At 32.4% G+C, this 19,857-nt stretch overlaps 1 pseudogene across 1 annotated transcript; it reads right to left on the reverse strand.

Annotated features, from left to right (window-relative positions):
* Positions 1-5,419: 5,419 nt before the first annotated feature.
* Positions 5,420-19,637, reverse strand: LOC115970885 (annotated as a pseudogene). Its single transcript, XR_004087170.1, has 24 exons — positions 19,016-19,637; positions 16,215-16,335; positions 16,022-16,110; positions 15,856-15,940; positions 15,335-15,494; positions 15,164-15,240; positions 14,981-15,034; positions 14,803-14,893; positions 14,381-14,682; positions 14,018-14,299; positions 13,466-13,782; positions 13,222-13,382; positions 13,024-13,127; positions 12,762-12,918; positions 12,578-12,685; positions 12,330-12,493; positions 11,724-12,056; positions 11,220-11,510; positions 11,058-11,141; positions 10,836-10,969; positions 8,362-8,589; positions 7,914-8,084; positions 5,886-6,140; positions 5,420-5,772 (listed from the first exon to the last, which is right to left on the reverse strand). The product of XR_004087170.1 is annotated as a pleiotropic drug resistance protein 1-like (transcript).
* Positions 19,638-19,857: the final 220 nt, after the last annotated feature.

Raw genomic sequence — 19,857 nt, forward strand, 5'->3', positions numbered from 1 at the left:
GTGTGGATAGAGGATGTTCCTCCACACTTCCAAGCTGGTTTTTTTAGCCAATCATGGTTGACTTTTTCTTTAAATGAGAGTTTTATTCTCAAAAAAAGAAATGATGCCAGCTTAGTGTAGTTGTTCCGATGATTTAGGGATGTATTTAGAATTTCCCTTTCTTTTTCTTTTTTTTTCTAGAAAGACCTCTATGTATGTTTGATAAGAGTTATAACAAGTGATCATCTAGATTTACAAAACTAAATCTTATCGACCATTGGATCATGGAATCTAAAGTTACATCATACTTTCAATTGTATCTATTAGAAAAGTATTTTTATTTTTTTTACAACTCTGGTAATAGAATTTTTATTTTAAAACAAATTATGTTAATAATAATAATACCAATAATAATTTTAATGTACTTATGATGAGTTATATAGTGAAATTATGTCTTACAACTTGTAATTCTTACATTATGCTACATTAAATTCTCACAATAATATAAAATAAATTGTGAAAGTTTATTTAAATGATTAAAAACTTTTGGTAGAATAATTTTAAACATGACTAGTATTTTTTTTTTTTGAAACTTTGACAATAGATCTTCATTTAAAACAAATATGTTAATTATTTTAATGTATTAATATTGTGTCACATGATATAAAGAGAAAAATAAACTGTGGGCAATGGCGACTATAGGAATTTTTTTAAGGATGGTCACTAAGAAAATTATATTATACAAAATCGTTAAGAAGAGAAAAATTATTGCGATTGCAAAGCCAAAGATAACATAACTCCCGACAACACCAAGGAGAATTCAAGATCACAATATTTCTCTTGATGTTGTATTTTAAGGGAAAGTGAAATTAGAGCTTATTTTTATGTAATGGGTTGAACAAGTTATAAATTTGAATAATTAGTGATTTTTATTTTTAATAGGCTTTTTGTTGAATAATTTGTTCACTTGCTATTTGGTCTAATCTTATTTTTATTTGGGTTATTTTTGTTGTTATTTGAGCTAATTTTTATTTTTGTTATTTAAGTCCTTTTTTTTTTCTTTTTTTTTTTTGGTTTAAGGGGTCAAGGATTATACTTTGGGGGCTAGAATTATTTTTGGAGTTATACTATGTTTACAATATTTTCACAATAAATCATTTGTGACAATTGTTATTGGTGGGTAAATAATTGATGTTAGAATTAGGCCCAAATTAGAATTAGTAATAGCTTACCACAAAAGATTTGTTGTTAAATTATTGTGAAAATGTTGGGAATATAGTATTATTCTTATTTTTGTTAAACCCAAATTTTTGTGAGTATCAAGTCATAATGTTCAACACTTTTATAAGTATGGTAAAAATATGTTAGTTAGTTAGTTTTTTTTTTTTTTGGCAAGTGAGTGTGTGTGTATACTTTTGCAAGCCAAGGTGGTTCTGTGACCACCTTGACATAAACGTGGAGCTGCCCGTTGGCACATGGATTACTACTAAGGTACATGCCTTCAAAGTTCTTGGTAAGAATATTTCACTTTATACTCCATCAATTGCACTATTGATGTGTCTAATCTTTTTTCCCTAAAACAAGGAAAAAGTGATTACATGCATAATGCAATTTTATCTTTCTTTTTTTTCTTTTTCTTTTTTTTATAGAATACTTGCATAATGTAGTTGATGGAAAATAAAATGAAACACATACACCTTTAGACAAATTATTTCTATTCCCTCTTACATCACTCATTGCATGAATATGAATCCCATGCCTAACTTTTGGTGTTATACTTTATGTTCCACCAATTATAGCTTACCATGTGTTTTAATTTTTTTTTTAAAACTTTGACAAGTTTATAAGGAAATAAAAAATTATGTGTGATAAGTTGTAATTAGTGGAGCATAAATTAGAACACCAAAAATGGAACAAATTATTTTTTAATAAATGGGGCCAATATATATATATATTTTTTTGAGATGATATTTTCATAGAGTTTTAACTTATGACATCCATTTATAACGATTGTGTTGTGCTCTTTACCATCAAACTAAGACACCAATTGGTTTTTTTGGCGTAGGCGAAGATTGAACCCCAGATTTCATGATTCATGGTTAGTATGATTTAGGACATATTTGGTATGCAATAATAGCTCTTGTAATGGAATTTTTATTCATGTGTAATTGCTATGCAGTTATTCAGTTACATCTTTATTATAGGAAATAATTATTATTTAGGAATAACTATTCATTAAATTGGAGAATAATTATTCCTCTCTAAAATGACAATACTAGTTATTTCTTATGAAAGTTCAAATAGTGTGTAAAACACCCTTAAACGTTTAGCCCCCAATTATAAAATAACCAATTCAAGTTTTATGTCAAACAACTAGGGTGCGGAAAATGAACAAAAACTATAAAACAGAATTGGTAAACAATCTAAGACAATTTAAAATCACAATCCACAGCAGATAATAAAAGGCAAAGATAAAAGGGAAGGAAAATGTAAACACAAGGACAACACACGATGTGTTATCGAAGAGGAAACCGAAGCCCTCAGCGTAAAACCTCTCCGCCGCCCTCCAAGCGGTAAGTAATCCACTAGAAAATGTAGTTGGGATACATGAACAGCAATAGACCCTCCAAGCCTAATCTACCCAGTGCACCTAAGCCCTTCAAGTTTCTTGCTCCAACGAGGTTGCGCCGAACCTATTTCTTTTCTAGCTTCCTGGATTCCGCTACTTGACCACAGCATCAACCAATGTAGATTGGTTCCTTCCTAACTGCTTCCCAGAACACCAAACAGCCCTCTCACAGTAATGGATATGGTGAGAAAAAGTTTTGGTAAAAGACCTCTCAAGGGTTTAACAATGGAGAGGAAGAGAGTTGAGGAATTTAAAGAGACTCTTATGTAAAGATTGTAGATGAATCAATCTTGTTTTACTCTAGGGTTTCTCTTTCAAAATTCTCTCTGGAAGCTCTCAATCTTTTGTGGGTATAAGGGGTATTTATACTAGGGTGAGAATGGAATGTGAAGAGTCAGGTTTTACAAAACAGGGGTGGCTCGCGGCTTGACTGAGTCGCGAGATCCAGCTGTGCGATAATAGAACGGCCAGTTGTCCTATTTTGTCCTGTAGTGCTCCAGGTAGCATGACGCTTCAACTTCTGGCATGCTTGACACGTGTGCTGCTTCTGGCGGCTTGAAGCCGTGAGTCACTCGCGAGATCAAATCGCGACTCTCTGTTTTCTTGCATACTCTTGAGCATTTCAACACTCTATCTCACTCACTACCCTTACAACAATCCCACCTAAATACAGGGTTACTAAATACTGAAATACAAACAAATTTGACACGGAATAAAGCCAATAAGATGGTTGATTAAATTCAACCTTACATCTTAGTACATGTAACAATTTAAAAAAAAAAAATTAATGGACTTCAAAAAAACCCTTTAAAACCTAATATATTTCTAAAAATACAAATTTCCCTTATGCATAATCTTTTACAAACTTGAAACTTATTGTTGGTGTATTTTTAATAAAAATAAATAATTAATTATATTTATAATTGTGTTGTTAAAAAATTTATTAGAAATGTTATTATACCCTATCAATTCAAATGGTTGTTACAAACAAATTACTATCAAATTAACCCCATTATTTTTATAACTTATTTCTCCATTATATTGTGGTTAAATTAGTAGGAGATGGTAGATAATAAATCCCATAGTTATCCTTGGGACATATTATCCCTAGTCTTTTCAATAGGGAATTTTTAACTCCAAACTTTCATAAATGTACCAAAAAATCCCCTAACACCATTAGTCTTGTTAGCTTTGGAATCAAAAGAAAACCCCACCCTAAGTACACTACACAGAGAGAGACACAGAGAGAGAGATTTTCAAATCCAATTTTCATAAGCAGTTAAGAATTTGTGTGAAAAGAGGCAAAATTGAATTTTTTGTTGGTTTCTATGATTTTGCCTATTTTTGCGTGATTGCTTTTTGGACTTTCTGACCTCTATTTGGCTCAATTAAGTTACTATTGGAAAACTTACCATGTATACTTTTAAAGATGTCTACTCTATGCTTTTTGGAAATTCCCATTTTGATATTTTGATCAATTATTTTTTATTCAAGGGAAATTTTAACAATCCAAGCTTATCAAATTGAAACTCATCACAAGATTTTTCCAACGACTTCTTATTTGGGCCAATCCATGATCATTTAATTACAATTCAATTCAATTAGGATTAAATTACAATCAAGCTTTGGAACACTTTTATCTAAAAAAGAAAGTGTTGAGCATTTTTTTATTGTTTTTGTGATATCTTGCTTGTTTTAAGTCTGATTTGGACATGCGAGCTGTCGTTTTAAAGATAATTCAAGAGATCTATAATATGGGTTCAAATTTTTTCCAATTGAAGGTTCGGATTTTCAGTCAAATCTAGGTCAAACTCAGGTTGACTATGATCAGACTTAGGGGGCGTTTGGATTCAGATGAATCCTGCGTCCACGTTTCCAGTGTCACGTTTTCTCCTTTTTTTTTGGCCCGCATTTGTTGACTTTGGGGGACAAATTTTACTGTTATGAACAGTAAATATATACTGTTCATGCACTGTGTTGACACTATTCATGCATTAAAAAATATTAAAAATGGGTCCTACGGTACTATTTACACATTTAAAAATTATTTTGCTACAGTGTTTTCAGTTTTCAGTTTTCAGTTTCAGCAACAATAAGCTCAATTCAAATGGACCCTTAGTCAAACTTTTGAAAAATGTTAGAAAATATTAATTTTGAGATGAAATAATGAAATGTAGCAATTGGATGATTTTTATTTATTTAGTTTTATGGTCGGTCAACTTGGTCAAAGTTTGGTCAACATAGGGCATTTTGGTCATTTGGACTCTTGATACATAAAATTATTTGGTCTGGTACTTTTTTTTTTCTTTTTTTTTTCTTTTTTTTGAGAAAATTTGGTCTGGTACTTGATCGGGGTAAATTAAATTGTTTTTCACATTTCCTTGATCGCAAGGTCAAAATTGTAATTTTCGCAATTTGTAGGCTCAAATTGGAATTTTCGACACACAAAACAAGAGCAGATAAGATACAATATTGATATTACATTTCACATGTAGAGATCAAACCGGCAATCCTGATATCGACAGAAGTGAATGTATGTTACTATTGGAAGATTATATGTCATATCTTCAAATAATGATATTTTGACAGGACCCTATTATATATGTTCATAGATACATCTAGAATGTTTGAATTTAGGCAAAGTAATTAATTATCAAATTTTAAAATAATGCAAGATGTCCGTTTGGGAACAGCTTATTTAGTTGAAACTAAAAAAATTTTGTTGTAAGTGCAAAAAAGAAGTTAAAAAAGAAATTGAATAATATAGTAAGACTCATAAATAATATCAAAAAGTAAAATGAGACCAATAAATAGTAATAAAAATAGGCTAAAAGTGTAGATAAGTTGAATTTTTCGGCTCATCCCAAACAGATGTTTAATATATTTTTTTTTTAACAAAAACATATTCATTTCTTTTGAAAGTTAAAGGCCTTGATAGACAAGGCAAATATGAATCCAAAGAGCATTGGAATCCCAACAATCACAGCTGCAACGACGCCCAAAAAGTCATTTCTAAAGCCGAAGTAATTCCTTACAAAATCTTCTACAGTTTCACCAGACTCAAGAAAGTCCTTGACATCTCCATATTGTGAAGCAAACAATCCATACAAGGTCCAAGCAACAGGGCAAGCCCAATAGTACCATCTCCACCATATTGGAATTCTCTGTCATAGAAATAAAGTTTAATCCTAATGGTTTCATTTTGTGTGTGTATATGTAATATGCAAATGTGCATAGTCTGTATATGTATGTATGTGTGTAGAATATTAGTAGTTACCGTTTGGGGAACAACGAATCCTGAGAAAAGGTTCCATATTGCATAGAAGGCAGATGAAACTATGCTCCCAATGTGGTGGTTGGGAGTAAGAGCCACGGTCATCATCCCATATAATGTAAAGTATAATAAGGTGAAGTACATGAAGAAAAGATACCATAAGAACTTCATAACTGTCCATTCGAATGCCATCATGGCATATACTATAACCCCATAAATGACAGTTTGAAGAAAAATGTATGGAAGCTCAATAACAACCTACAAAAGAATGGGACTTGGTTAGGATCATTGTCATGAGTTCAAGTGTTCATCAGGACAGCCTAGACAAAATAAAACACAAAACATGTTGCTCTTTGCTTTCTTTCTTTTTTGAGGGTAAGATATCATTGGAATGCATGATAGATCAATTCTAAAATTCTTTATGAATAGCATCTAATATTGGTATTTCCCTATAAATTTTCAATTTCATATAATATTTATTGTGCAAAAGAAAAATACTAATTTAATAAGCACAAAACAGAGAAATTTTTTTATGGTTTGGCAAAATGCCTATGTCCACAAGTAATGAAAGGAGAAAATTACAATAAAACAATAGAGAGATTACAATAGTGGCACAAAGTCTCCCTCAAAAAATGGTAGAGGAAAGCAATTAATGCATTGGTAAGAAAGAGTAAGTTGTTCTAAGTTGAGGGCATTAAAAAGGGTAAAGGAAGACCAGAAATAACATTAGTAGAAGTGATAAAATAAAAATAAAAAATAAAAAACTTTTCAAGTAAGGATCTAATAGGGAATATGACTTCAAATAATAGAATGAAGGGGGAAAAAAAATACATGTGGCTGACCCTAGCCTATCTATTGAGGATCCATAGCCGACCCCAAATTTGAGATTAAGGCTTGTTGTTGCGTTTATTTCACTTTAAATTTTACACAAAATATGACTTTATTATTGGATAGTAAATTGTAATAATTAACTCAAAATTTGGAATGTGTTAAAGACAAATGAAGATCCTCTCTCTCTCTCTCTCTCTCTCTCTCTCTCTCTCTCTCTCTCTCTCTCTCTCTCTCTCTCTCTCTATATATATATATATATATATATAAATACACACATACACAAAACACCAGCTTAATAAGGATTTTGAATTTCTGTTAATGCTTGTGAGTTGTGGGGAACAAGGGCTAAGGGGCTGTTTGGCTTTACCTTTTTGATCACTCAATTTTCATCACTCATCACTCAAATTTTCACACCCGTTTGACATCATCACCCAATTTCCATCACTCAATATTTTTCACACTATTTGTGGGCCCATTCCTGTCAGCCGGTGCAGCTTTTTTTTTCTTTTTTCTTTTTTTTTTTTCAGTACCCAAACTCACCGAAGCTAAAAAAAAAAAAAAAAAAAAAAAAAAAAAAACAAAAAAAAAAAAAACCCGAACTGAAGACCAACTGAAAAAAAAAAAAAACCCAGACTGAAACGCGAACAAGTGAAAAAAAAAAAAAAAAAGTCAAAAGGTGGTCAAAAGTTGCGGTTGTAGGTCCCTCCATGTGTGTTCATTTACGAAAATGCTATTGAGTTATGAGTTATGGAAACTGAAAACATAATTTGGCTGTTTTCGTTTGCCAAACAACCTTTTTGCTATGGGTCCTACCATTTTTGAGTTATGAGTTATGGAAAGTGGAAACTGATAATTGAGTTATCAAAATTTGCAATTCAAACAGCCTCTAAGGTTCAAGTTCCAGGAGAAAGCTTCACACACACAATAGGTACCATAAAGAGTCCATTTCATGGTTGTGATTTTATTTCCTAAATACAATAGTCTACCAAGCGTCACTTCACTTAAAAATTTAAATGACATGCTACTAGATATATATTTTTATTTATAGTATTTAATTTGAACCATGATATAGATCCAATTCAAATGGAGAATGCTTTTCGCCTTTTTCCCCCTAACACAACTTTTTGCTACAGGAAAAGTAGAAAGTTAAATCGATCAATTTTCTACAGGAAAGTCTAATACAAAAACAAGAAATTTTACCTGTCCAATGGCATATGGCAGGGCTGAATACATTCCGGCCGCTCTTTCTCTGTAAAAGACCGTTCTCTCAGTAGCCACCACTGGCAGCACTGACATGCCATTTTGTACCCCAATGTAGACAACGGCAGTGTACATAGAACCCATGCATTGAACAGGTCTTGTTGCTTTGTCCTGTGATTCCCCATATTAGTTTTTTTTTTTTTGTTTCCCATCCTCAAGGCTTTCAACAGAGGTTCTGCCGGGTGAGCCCACGAAGGGGTTGGCCAAGGAAATTATTTTTGCAGGTCAGGACTGAACTAGGGAGCACACCTAGTCGAGCCAAGTACAAGCACTTTGAGGACAAGAGCTCAAAATGGCCAATTTAGTACATATTAGTCACTCTTGAGGTTTAACATTTTTAGATTCAATTTTCATGCCTTGGGTTTTAAGTTATTTGCAATAGATATACCTTTTGGAACCAAGATCCCAAAATATCATCCCAAACAACAAAGCTATGATTGTTGTGAATAAAAGTCTCACAGCATTATAAGATGGGTTTCGCCAGTAAGAGCACTGCTGTTTCCACAGGCAAGCGATGCATTGGTCGAAGAAAGATTGTGAATAACGAGTAGGGAAGAATAGATCTTTGGAGCCCAGTGGGGGTGTACTTAGTTCCCTGATCAATGCTTTGTTTCTCCTGAATCATTGTCCTTTAAGCGTTAATAGTGAAATATGAAATCCCATATACAACAAGATTATAAGGAAAATATTTCTAATGAGAAAATCTTCAACCCACTAGGCACTAGGTAACAATGTACATGTGTTTTTAGTTATGTGACTTATTTAATAGCCATGTGATTTATTTAAACTAATCGTAGATCCATGTAATGCGTGAAAATATACAACTATTTTGTAACGTGGTATAATATATGATTTATTCTATAAAACGTAGTGGAGATATTATTTCTAAAATTATTTTTCATATCTCCATCTCTACAAATATATCATTTTATTATTTGGAGTTTTTTTTTTTCAATAACAAACTTAGGTACATTTGATTAATATTATTCCATTATTTTTTTTTTGAGATAAAAGATAGAAATAATATTCTTTTTTCAAGTGATCTATATTATTCAAACATTTGTATAGTGTGTTATGTTTTTGTTCTTGTTTTTTCTACAATTAAAATTTTTAAGTTCCAAAATTAATTATTTGAATTTCTCATTCTCTTGAGAAGATTATCATGATAATCAAACCTCATCACAAATTTACAATTGATATTACTTAAATAATTTATAGTCAAATAAATAATCATTTCACTTCTAAAATATCTAAAAATTAACTCAAACCAAAACTATAAGAGGGATAAAGAGTACATGTGATAAATAACTCAAAAAACACACCACCAAAGTGTATCATCCAAAAGTAGAGACAAAAAAATAATAATAATAATAATAATTCATCAATCTAAAATAGAGTTGCAAGAAAGAATTAATAATAGAGAGAGAGAGAGAGAGAGAGAAAGAAAGAAATCAAACACATTTTTTTGGAAGAGAATGTAAAAAAAATAACAAAATTATATAAAAGAAAATGAGTAGAAGAATATTTAAAAGAAAATGTATAGTTGTAAATACCAAATTTATCCAAGCCATGATATGTAATACAATAACATTAAATTATTCTGTAATTTCCAAAATTATCCAAGTCATGTTATGGTTTTTTTTTTTTTCTACAACTAAAATTTTTAAGTTCCAAAATTGATTATTTTAATTTCTCATTATCTTAAGAAGATTATCATGATAACCAAATATCATTACAAATTTACAATTGATATTACGTAAATAATTTATAGAGACATTTAAATACATAATCATCTCACTTCTAAAATATCTAAAAATTAACTCAAACCAAAACTATAAGAGGGATAGAGAGTACATGTGATAAATAACTCAAAAAACACGCCACCAAAATGAATCATCCAAAAGTAGAGACACAAAAAAAAAAAAAAAAAAAAAAAAAAAATTCAATCTAAAATAGATTTGCAAAAAAGAATTAATAAGAGAGAGAGAGAGAGAGCAATCACCTTTTTTTGGAAGAGAATGTGAGACAAATAACAAAATTATATAAAAGAAGATGAGTAGAAGAATATTTAAAAGAAAACGTATAGTTGTAAACACCAAATTTATCCAATTCATGCTATGTAATAGAGTAACATTAAATCATTATGTAATTTCATAGGATAACATGTAATAAACAAAGATAAAAAATTAAAAAGATTAAAAAAAAAATATATATATATATATATATATATATATATAACCAAATCATATCAATCTAAAGTAGAGTTAAACATAAAAATTCACCAATCTAAAGAATTAAACATCCACCAAAAGAAAGAATACATACATACATACATATATATATATATATATATAATAGAGAGAGAGAGAGAGAGAATTCACCTTTTTGTATGAGCAAAATATAGTTTGAATGAAATAGTAAATAACAAATTTTTATAGTAAAAAAATTGGTGAGAATAAGAGTTGAAATAAAAGGAAGATGAAGGGATAGAGAAATTGTAAGGTTAAGGTATAGAGTAGTGGGGAAATAAAAAGGTAAAAGTAAGTAAATGTTAGAGAAAGTGTAATTATAAAGTAGCAAATTAATAAGGAGAAAAATAATTAAAAAAGAGAGAAAATATTGAAAAATAGGTTGATGATGTGGCTTAATAGTAGCGTAATAACATTAAACTCTACGCTTCAGCTTTTAGATATATATATATATATATATATATATATATATATAGATATAGATATATAGATGTCATGATGGATTATCATATTAAACTTGGGGAGAAAATATATCAAGTTTCAAGTTATGTTTTAATTTTTCTAATGTTTCTTTGGACTAGAGATGAAACAAAAGTTGTAACGAAAGCTTTACCTATATAGTTCTGAGTTCTTGTACACATCAGTGAAATTAACACCGAGAGCTGTTTCTTGTGCTATTGAAGTAACCTCCAACATCCAAGTTGCAGGATTATATCCATCTCTAATTTTAGGAACTCCGTTGATTTCCTTACGAAGCAAAATCCAAATATTTTGGTAACTATATATGTCGCAAAAGTGGGTTGATATGTACGTATCAATTGTTTATTTGCCTAACCTCAAAGTACTTAATCAGATGGGATGAGCGGCCGCCTAATGGACCTGCATATATTTGCTCCCCTCCCACTTTCAAAAGAAGTAGCTGAAATGCAACATTGAGCCATTCCGTTAGAGATGGCCCTCAAACATATATATAGAGATATGTGTGTGTGTATCTAACCTCATCAAAGGTATCAAAAATATCAATGCTTGGCTGATGTATGGTGCAAACCACTGTTCGTCCTGTGTCAACAGTGTTCCTCACTGTCCTCATTACTATTGCTGCTGCCCTGGCATCAAGGCCAGAGGTTGGCTCATCCATGAATATTATAGATGGGTTAGCAACAAGCTCAACTGCAATTGTCAGCCTCTTGCGCTGCTCAGTTGAGAGGCCACTCACATTGGGCAATCCAACAAGTGCCTCCCTTAATGAGGTCAGTTCCACAAGCTCAATGACTTCCTCGATGAACATCTGCAGCTCAAAACCACAATTTTAATCTAATATCCTAATATAACTGAACATAAATTAGATTTCTTTGGTTTTTTTTTTTATCTTGAATTTGTTCAACTTTGCCTTAGTAGGTGTCAAATCAGAATGTACAACCCTCATTTGCATGTCGTTACTTTTAAGTTTACTGCAATGTGCCCTCAATAAAAGAAAAGGAAGAAGATTTAGAAATGGTACCCTTCTTGTTATAGAATCAACCTCAGGGGCTAACCGAAGCCACGCAGAATATAATAAAGATTCATAGACTGTAACGTGTGGAGAATGGATATCAGTTTGTTCGCAATATCCAGCTATGCGAGCAAATGTTTCTTGCTTCTTTGGGTAGCCTGATATTGTGATGCTACCCTGGATATATCCGGTAGTTTTCCTTCCTGCCAAGACATCCATTAGAGTGGTCTTACCAGCACCACTAACACCCATTAGAGCTGTTAGGACTCCTGGCCTGAAAGCTCCACTTATACCCTTTAGTAGTTCAAGCCTATCTTCAAGAATACCTTGAGTTTTCATTTCCTGCGAGTATGTCAACAAAAGTGAAAATATTTTTTGGTTTCAGAATGACATATTCAAGTTTGTTGTTGATGGGAGTTATAGGATAACGAGAAGCAACAAAATCAATACATTGAAGTAGAAAAGGGTTATGAAATTCAAGAGAAAAAGACAGTGTAAAATCAAGATTATGTATGAATAAAACACTGATTATACACATAGTAATGACTTGAAAATTTGAGTACAAATATCCTGCCAAGTACATTGAGGGTACATCTAAATTGAAAATAGAAGAACCTGTGGCATGTCTACAGCATATCTGATTTCATCGAAAGCAAGTGATAGGGGTTCAAAAGGAAGAACCATTCCTCTCTTCCCATTTTGATAAGCTTCATCAATTCCGCCTACTCTCATAAATAATGACCTGGATGATACACTTCTTTGATCTTCAGCCCTTTGTTCTGTATTGTTATCACAGTAATTATTTATAATTTAAATACCACAAGTTAGAGACAGAGCATGAATCTGGGAGCATAATGACCCACCAGGGAAGCTCTTTCCTCTAGATGATAGCTCAATGAACTCTCCAGCTTTATTAGCATTTCTCTCAGTCAAGGCCTCCTTGGATAGTACTGTCTGAGGCTTACTAAAGGCTGCAGCAAAGTAATCCATTTATCAGAAAGGTAAGTCCAATTTCGGAACTTGACAAAATATGAAGATAGAACTTACGACTGAGATACTGTAGAGCCAAAGTGAAAAGGAAGTTGAACAGAAAAATATATCCAATCAAAGCTCCTACTCCAATCCAATACCAATCCGCTTGTGGAAAAATCCCACGAGACTTCAAGACCAAAACTCCTAATTGTTCTGAGGAATTGGGAGCCACCTATAATAAAAAAACATTTCCACATAATTATTGATCAATCTTTTATCCAATTTTTTTCTTAATTTTTTTTTTTTCTTTCATAAAAATTTATTAAAGGACGCTTACATGTCTCCAACTCTTTCCTAGAAATTCATTCACAGCTATAGCATTCTGTCCATACATCAGCGGGGAGATCCAATAACCCCACAACCACCATTTCGGCACATTATCTGATGCAAAATGAAAACAAAATTAGAATTTATTTCCAATTGGCATCAAGAATAGAAAACTTATTACCAGGATCTGTTCATTTTATTACTTCACCTCGAGATATGATGAATCCTCCTAAAACCTGCACTACAAGGAGAGCGAATGACCCAACTGTGCTAGCAACAATCACATCCCTTCCTAATGCAGCCATTAATCGGAAAAGTCCAGATGCCATCAGGTTAATGCACAGGATTAAAAAGTACTGTTTGAAAAACCTGCCATTAGGAGCTTTGGTCAGAATCTGAAACCAAAATGTAAACTTAAATTTAAATTATGCTGCTTTCATTTTTTTTTCCACCTTCGAATGTCTGGATCAAAGCCTATAACATAATAAGTCATCACCACCCAAATGGCAGATTCTACAAGGTTTATTGGAATCTTGAGGATCCACGTGGGTATAGCGTAAGCCCACGAGGGATAGAAGAAAAGTTCTCTTTGCTTGTAAAAGACAGGAAGTTTCATGATGGCCATATTGAGCTCTGAAATTCCATTAAACATAGCTACAAGGGCCGTAAAAAAGAGAGCACCCAAATAGATACCACCATCTGTCACTGTATCTCGATGCATCTCAGTTCGTAGAAATAAGGTCATCATTATAAAAGCTATGAGAGTGAGCTGAAAATGCAAGAAAATAAAAGGAACAATAAGGACTAATCACTTAAATGTCGAATGCTTAAATTGTATTTTGTACCATTATGGAGGAAGTTTATACAAAATTTCAGTTTTTTTATGATAAGAGGAGTATGAACTTAAAAAAAAAATATAAGTTCATTCAAGTTTTGAGATATACTGAAACTTAATTCCTCCCAATTTTACTCAAAATTGAAAATTTAAATGATTAAATACTCACTTGGCTCATTTTGAAGATGTAGACAAATGAGTTCCTCCTCATAAGCAAGAATTCTCTACTAACACAAGCTCTCAATAACTCTTTCTTGCTAACACCATACTTCTTAGTGGTTAAAACAGCAGGGTGGCCTTCGGACTTGTTAAATGGAGTAGCAAGCTTGTCACCAAGTTTGCAACCAATGTCAAATGAGTGAAATGCTTTGGCAAATTCGTCCACATTAACAAACCTGTAAGGCTCATCTTTATTTGCCCAGTACTGCTCTTGGTCTTTCCTTGATGTCACCTATTGCAGCCCCACAAAAAACAAAAAACATTTTAAAAAATTTCCAATACTTTACAGCACATAAAAAAAAACTAGAAGTACCTCTTGTAAGAAGTCGGCAACTCCCTTCCTCTCGGGACATTTGAAACCCATATATTCAAAAAACTCAAGCACATTTTCACGGGGACCTTGATACACAATTTGGCCATCTGAGAGAAGAATTATATCATCGAATAGTTCATAAGTTTCTGGAGGTGGTTGGAGAAGAGAGATGACTGCAGTTCCATTGAGAATACGGAGGGATTGCTTGAGTGAATTTACAATCTGAAAAGTTGTTGAGCTGTCCAAGCCAGTGGATATCTCATCCATGAACAATGCCCTTGCTGGTCCAACCAGCATCTCCCCTATATCATATTTATATTGACCAGAAATTTCAAAGAATCAACTTAAAGTACATTTCACAATTTACGGGTTTCAATTTGAGTAGGCAACATGAGTGTGCAACGTTTTGTTTTATGTATTACCTGTTGTGAGTCGTTTTTTCTGTCCACCAGAAATACCTCTTAACATTTCATCCCCCACTATAGTATCAGCGCAGACTTCAAGCCCCAAAATCTACAATGTCATAAAAGCAGAAAGTTTAAAACTGTACAGATAATCACATTGTTGTGCATATCTCCTAGATGCATTTTAAGGTGGTACCTTTATTACATAATCGGTAACAATACTGGTCTCCAGTCCTTCAAGTGCTGCTGCCTGAAGAATTTAAGCTATCAAGTTTTTTAGTAATGGCTAATGAAGATTGTTCTGTTAACCCCTTTCCAATAATTACTGCAAATTTATGAACTGTCAACAATTAATTCAAGGACAATCTGTTTGTGTCACCTTCATGTAGATATCAATATCAGGATCTGGCTTAATATTTGCTGCCTTCTCTCTTCTTAACAATTCTGCCAATATCTCTGCAAAATTTTCAAAATTTGAAATTCTAAATTCAAAACCTCGGAACTCCTTGGCCAAACAGAATATCTTAAAATTGTGGGTGTTTAAACCGACCATAACGTTGTCCAACCCCTTGACATCTTGCTGCAAAAGCCAGTGTTTCTCTCACTGTCATTTCTCCTATGTGAAGATCATGTTGACTTATATAGGCTGATGTTCTCTGTGGAACAAACTCTTCCATTCCATGTCCATTGTACGTAACTCTTCCCGAAAACTGAAGTTCATTAATCACCATATCAGATCATAAGATAATTTTTAAAATCCGGTCCTCATTACTACTCTTGGTGTTCCACTTTTTACTCCATAAACTATAGTTTCCATTTTAATTTGGGCTACTTTAGGGGTTCAAGTGATAGCTCAGTGGTTATAACATTGTTTGGAGTGTCCAATGTGAGTGTGGTTTGAACCACACCTCGACCCTCCCACTATCTACTTACCAAAAAAAAAAAAAAAGACTTGTGACAGGTTACGATTGATGGAACATAAAGTAGAACACTCAAAATGAGGCAGACAATTCTTATTCAGATAATTTTACCCAAAATAAAGTAAATTCATCTGACATTTAACTTCCTTACCTTTAAATCTTTACTGAGTTTTCCAGCCAAAGCCAATAGTAATGTGGTCTTTCCAGAGCTTGGGGGGCCTAAAAGCAATGTCATTCTGCCAGAATTGGATGAACAAGATGGAAGATGAGCCGTTTGGAAAGTGTAATCTAATATCATTGACACTATATATAATCACCTTTGAGGCTGGATGATGCCACTAACATCTCGAAGGATTGGTAAAGTTATCTTTCTACTTGGAAGAATGTGCAGATAATTTGAGAATCCCTTAGAGAAAGAGAATGGGAGAGAGATTTCAGAGTGAGTATATAACTATATATAGAGATGAAAGTCATAGTTAGATGATACAACTATCTACAAACTTCATTTACCTCTAACATGTTGACAAAGAAGTTGAATATTGTAGGTAACGCTCTGCTTCCAATGTAAACTTCTGCCTCCACATTTAGGTGCTCAAACCGAACTTCAATTGTTGGAAGTTCAAGTCCAACTCTGAGTTCAAGTTAAAAAACCAAACAAAGAAACAAAACCAACATGAATACATTATAAAAGGGCTCCCAAAATGACCAAGGAAAACAAAACAAAATGAAATGTACTTTCCATTCCCAAAATATGGTCCAAGTTGAACTTCATCTGAAATTTTAGAAGGTGTCAATTTTGTCCTTTAAGAAGAAATTTAAAAGGTGTCAATTTTGTCCTTTACATCTATTTACTATTTAGAGTTCAAATAATTGTATATGTGGTGGACATGTTGCTAATGTGGAATGTTAAAAAGTTTAGTTGGTTTGATATAAATTTAAGGGCATGTAGATGAAAGGAAGAAACTGATACTTTTAAAATTTTGGCGAAAATATTATTTATGTTCCTAAATTTTGCTTGAAGTTCATTTTTTGTCTCTAAATTTTTATTTTTTATTTTGTCATTAAACTATTGAAAATATTTCTACATTTAACTAATTTAGACAATTGCCTAAGGCCCCCGAAATAAAAAAAGACCCAATCTTTTTAGATGATACAATACCATATTCGTATAGCAATAAATCTCCTTCTCAAAAAAAAAAAAAAAAAAAAAAGGGTAAAAATATATCTCATACTCATTGACATTTTTATTTGGAAAAGTAGGGTACACCTCTAACTAAAAATGGAAGAAATCCATGGAGCCATTTTTTGCCCTCTCACATTTAAAAAAGTCTTTAAGGGCATATAGATGAAAGTAGGGCTATTCACGGGTCGGGCCGGGTCGGTTTTGGACCCAACCCGAACTCAACTCGTCGGCGTCAGGTAGAGGATGGAGGAACCCGAAATCGACCGCCAGAAAAATCAGTCAAGTCGGTTTCGGGTGAAGGTGAGTGTCAATCATCAGAATAAATAAATAAAAAGGCATCAAAATCATTTTTTTTTTTTTTTTTTAAAAAGGCGTCATCGGAATCTAGAATTTTCCTCGGAATTTGCATTTTTTTTTGCTAAAAATTGATAGGATTTGGCCGGATTTGGCTAAATCCCACCAGATCTACCCAGATTTGGTCGAGATCTCGTTGGATCTGGCTTGTTTTTTCAGATTTGGCCAGATTTTTTTATAACTCCGATCGGTTTTGAGTTGCTCAGTTTTTGGAGATGCAAACCCGCCACTCGACCTGTCGGTGTCGGTTTTTGAGAACGAAAACCCGCCGCCAACAGACTGGACCTTCAATTCGGGCCAGAATCGGGTCGGCGTCAGGCAGTTTGGCCAGGTTGTCGAGAGGTTTGGTCAAGTTGTCGAGCTCTGGTCGGGTCTAGACAGCCCTAGATGAAAGGAAGAAATTGATACTTTTAAAACGTTTAAAATTTTGGGGAAAATATTATTTATGTTCCTAAATTTTGCTTGAAGTTCATTTTTTGTCTCTAAAATTTTATTTTTTATTTTGTCATTAAACTATTGAAAACGTTTCTACATTTAACCAATTTAGGCAATTGCCTAAAGCCCTCAAATAAAAGAAGACCCAATCATTTTTAGATAATAAAATACCATATTTGTATAACAATCTAAAGTAAAAATATATCTCATACTCATTGACATTTTTATTTGGAAAAGTAGGGTAACTAAAAATGGAAGAAATCCATCTAGCCATTTTTTGCCCTCTCACATTTAAAAAAGTCTTTCATCTTTTAGCAATCACTTATTATCAAATTACTCTTTTTCTCTTTTCATCCTAAATCTATTTTCACCCATGATATTTTGAGTAAATAATTTTTTTTTTTAGTTTATTATACATTATGCTTTAATAAAAAACTTAGTAGTCATTTTGAGTCTAAAAAATGAAAAGAATGTATTTAAAATAAAACTTATAATATAGAAAGTTAAAGATACATTCTTTAATTGATAGTTAAATATAAGAAAATTCATTTAAATTATCATCTTAAACCTCAAATTGTATCAAATTGACTATGGGTAAACAGGAGGTACAAAATTATTGGTCACACGCATTATACAAAAGATCTTTTTAAAGTTTGGATGAAAAAATAATTGTTTTCAAAAGTTTAGGAATAAAAAAAAAATTATTTATTTATTTTAGTTCAAAGATAGAATGTGTAATGTTTTCAATAATTTAAGGATGAAAAAAAAAATTGAAGTTTAAGAACAAAAAATGAACTTAATGCAAACCTTAGGGATAAAAACAATAATTTTGCCAAAATAAAAATTATGAAAAAATTATAATTTTCAAATATCAAGGATGAAATTAAATTTAGATCAAATTTCTGGAATGAAACAATTATAACCGATTAGCAACCTAGTGTTTCCAAAGGAGACAGGGGAGTTCAAGTCCTCCTTTTCCAACTATCAAATTATCCAAGAAGCCAAAATCTCTATCATAAAAAATAGTAATAATAAAAAGCCAAAATCTCTTTTACAAGATAAAGACTGAAACTTATTAATATTAATTCTACCCATGTTCTTAAAGCTAAAGCTAAAGAGACAGAGAGCATAAATGCATTAAAAATGATTCAAAGAACACAAATTTAGATGCCAGGAATGAAATCTCCCAAAAACAAGAAGAGGAAAACAATTTCAATCACTGTATTTGAAATTGCTGGAAACACCAAAAAATCACAAGAATATATCAATTACGCACCGACATCATATCAGTTTAGAATTCAAAGATGTTAAATTAAAAATGTAGATTGATGGAACTCACCGATCAATGCGGTCCTTGAGCTTTAACAGGAACTTCTCATTATCTTCTTCTGCAATTTTCACCAGCCTATCTAACAAAGCTTTTCTCTCCAATATTCCAAGACTCTTTATGTCAATCTCTCTAGCTTGACCCTCTGCACTAGTGAGCATACCTTTCCTCATACGTGAATATGTAGGCAGTCTCTCTAAAGCAGCCCATTTGAGAGCTTCTTCATCGTCTTCTTCTTCTCTAAAAGACCTCGTGAAAACTTCCATATCGTTGTTCCTCAACATGTTAGGACTGCTTGTGTGAGAACTACTACTACCTCTGTATATGTCACTGCTCTAATTAGTAGCAAGTTTTTGATGTCTAATTAAACAAAACGTGCAAAGTCTTTTTGGTTTTTTAAATTCAAATGCAATAATGAAACTCAACTTTTATGCATATATATTATGCTGAACATGTGAAACAGCTCAGCATTATCTCACAGATGGTTTGGGATCAATAATTATCATAAAAGAGAAGAGAAGCTTTGGACGACAAGATACTGTGACACGTCTAAACGGAAGATATTAACAGAAAGTGAATTAACGGTGATTAATTCTATCACTGCATAAAAAACCACAACTACCTTAAGAGGTAGATTGTAATTGACTGTTTATCACTCTCACATAAACTCGTCATTTTTTTTTTTCTATCATTCACACTTTGCCTTTGCCGTTGCCACGTTACACTTATAGTAAGTTATGAAAAATTTTGCATCATAAACTTTATTTAAAAATGTATATAATTCTAAGAAATGATTGATGGGGTTTGGTATACACCTGCTTCACGACTAGAAAAAAGTAATCAATTCCACATAA

The sequence above is a fragment of the Quercus lobata genome, chromosome 12 (genome assembly GCF_001633185.2).
Source record: "Quercus lobata isolate SW786 chromosome 12, ValleyOak3.0 Primary Assembly, whole genome shotgun sequence".
NCBI lineage: Eukaryota > Viridiplantae > Streptophyta > Magnoliopsida > Fagales > Fagaceae > Quercus > Quercus lobata.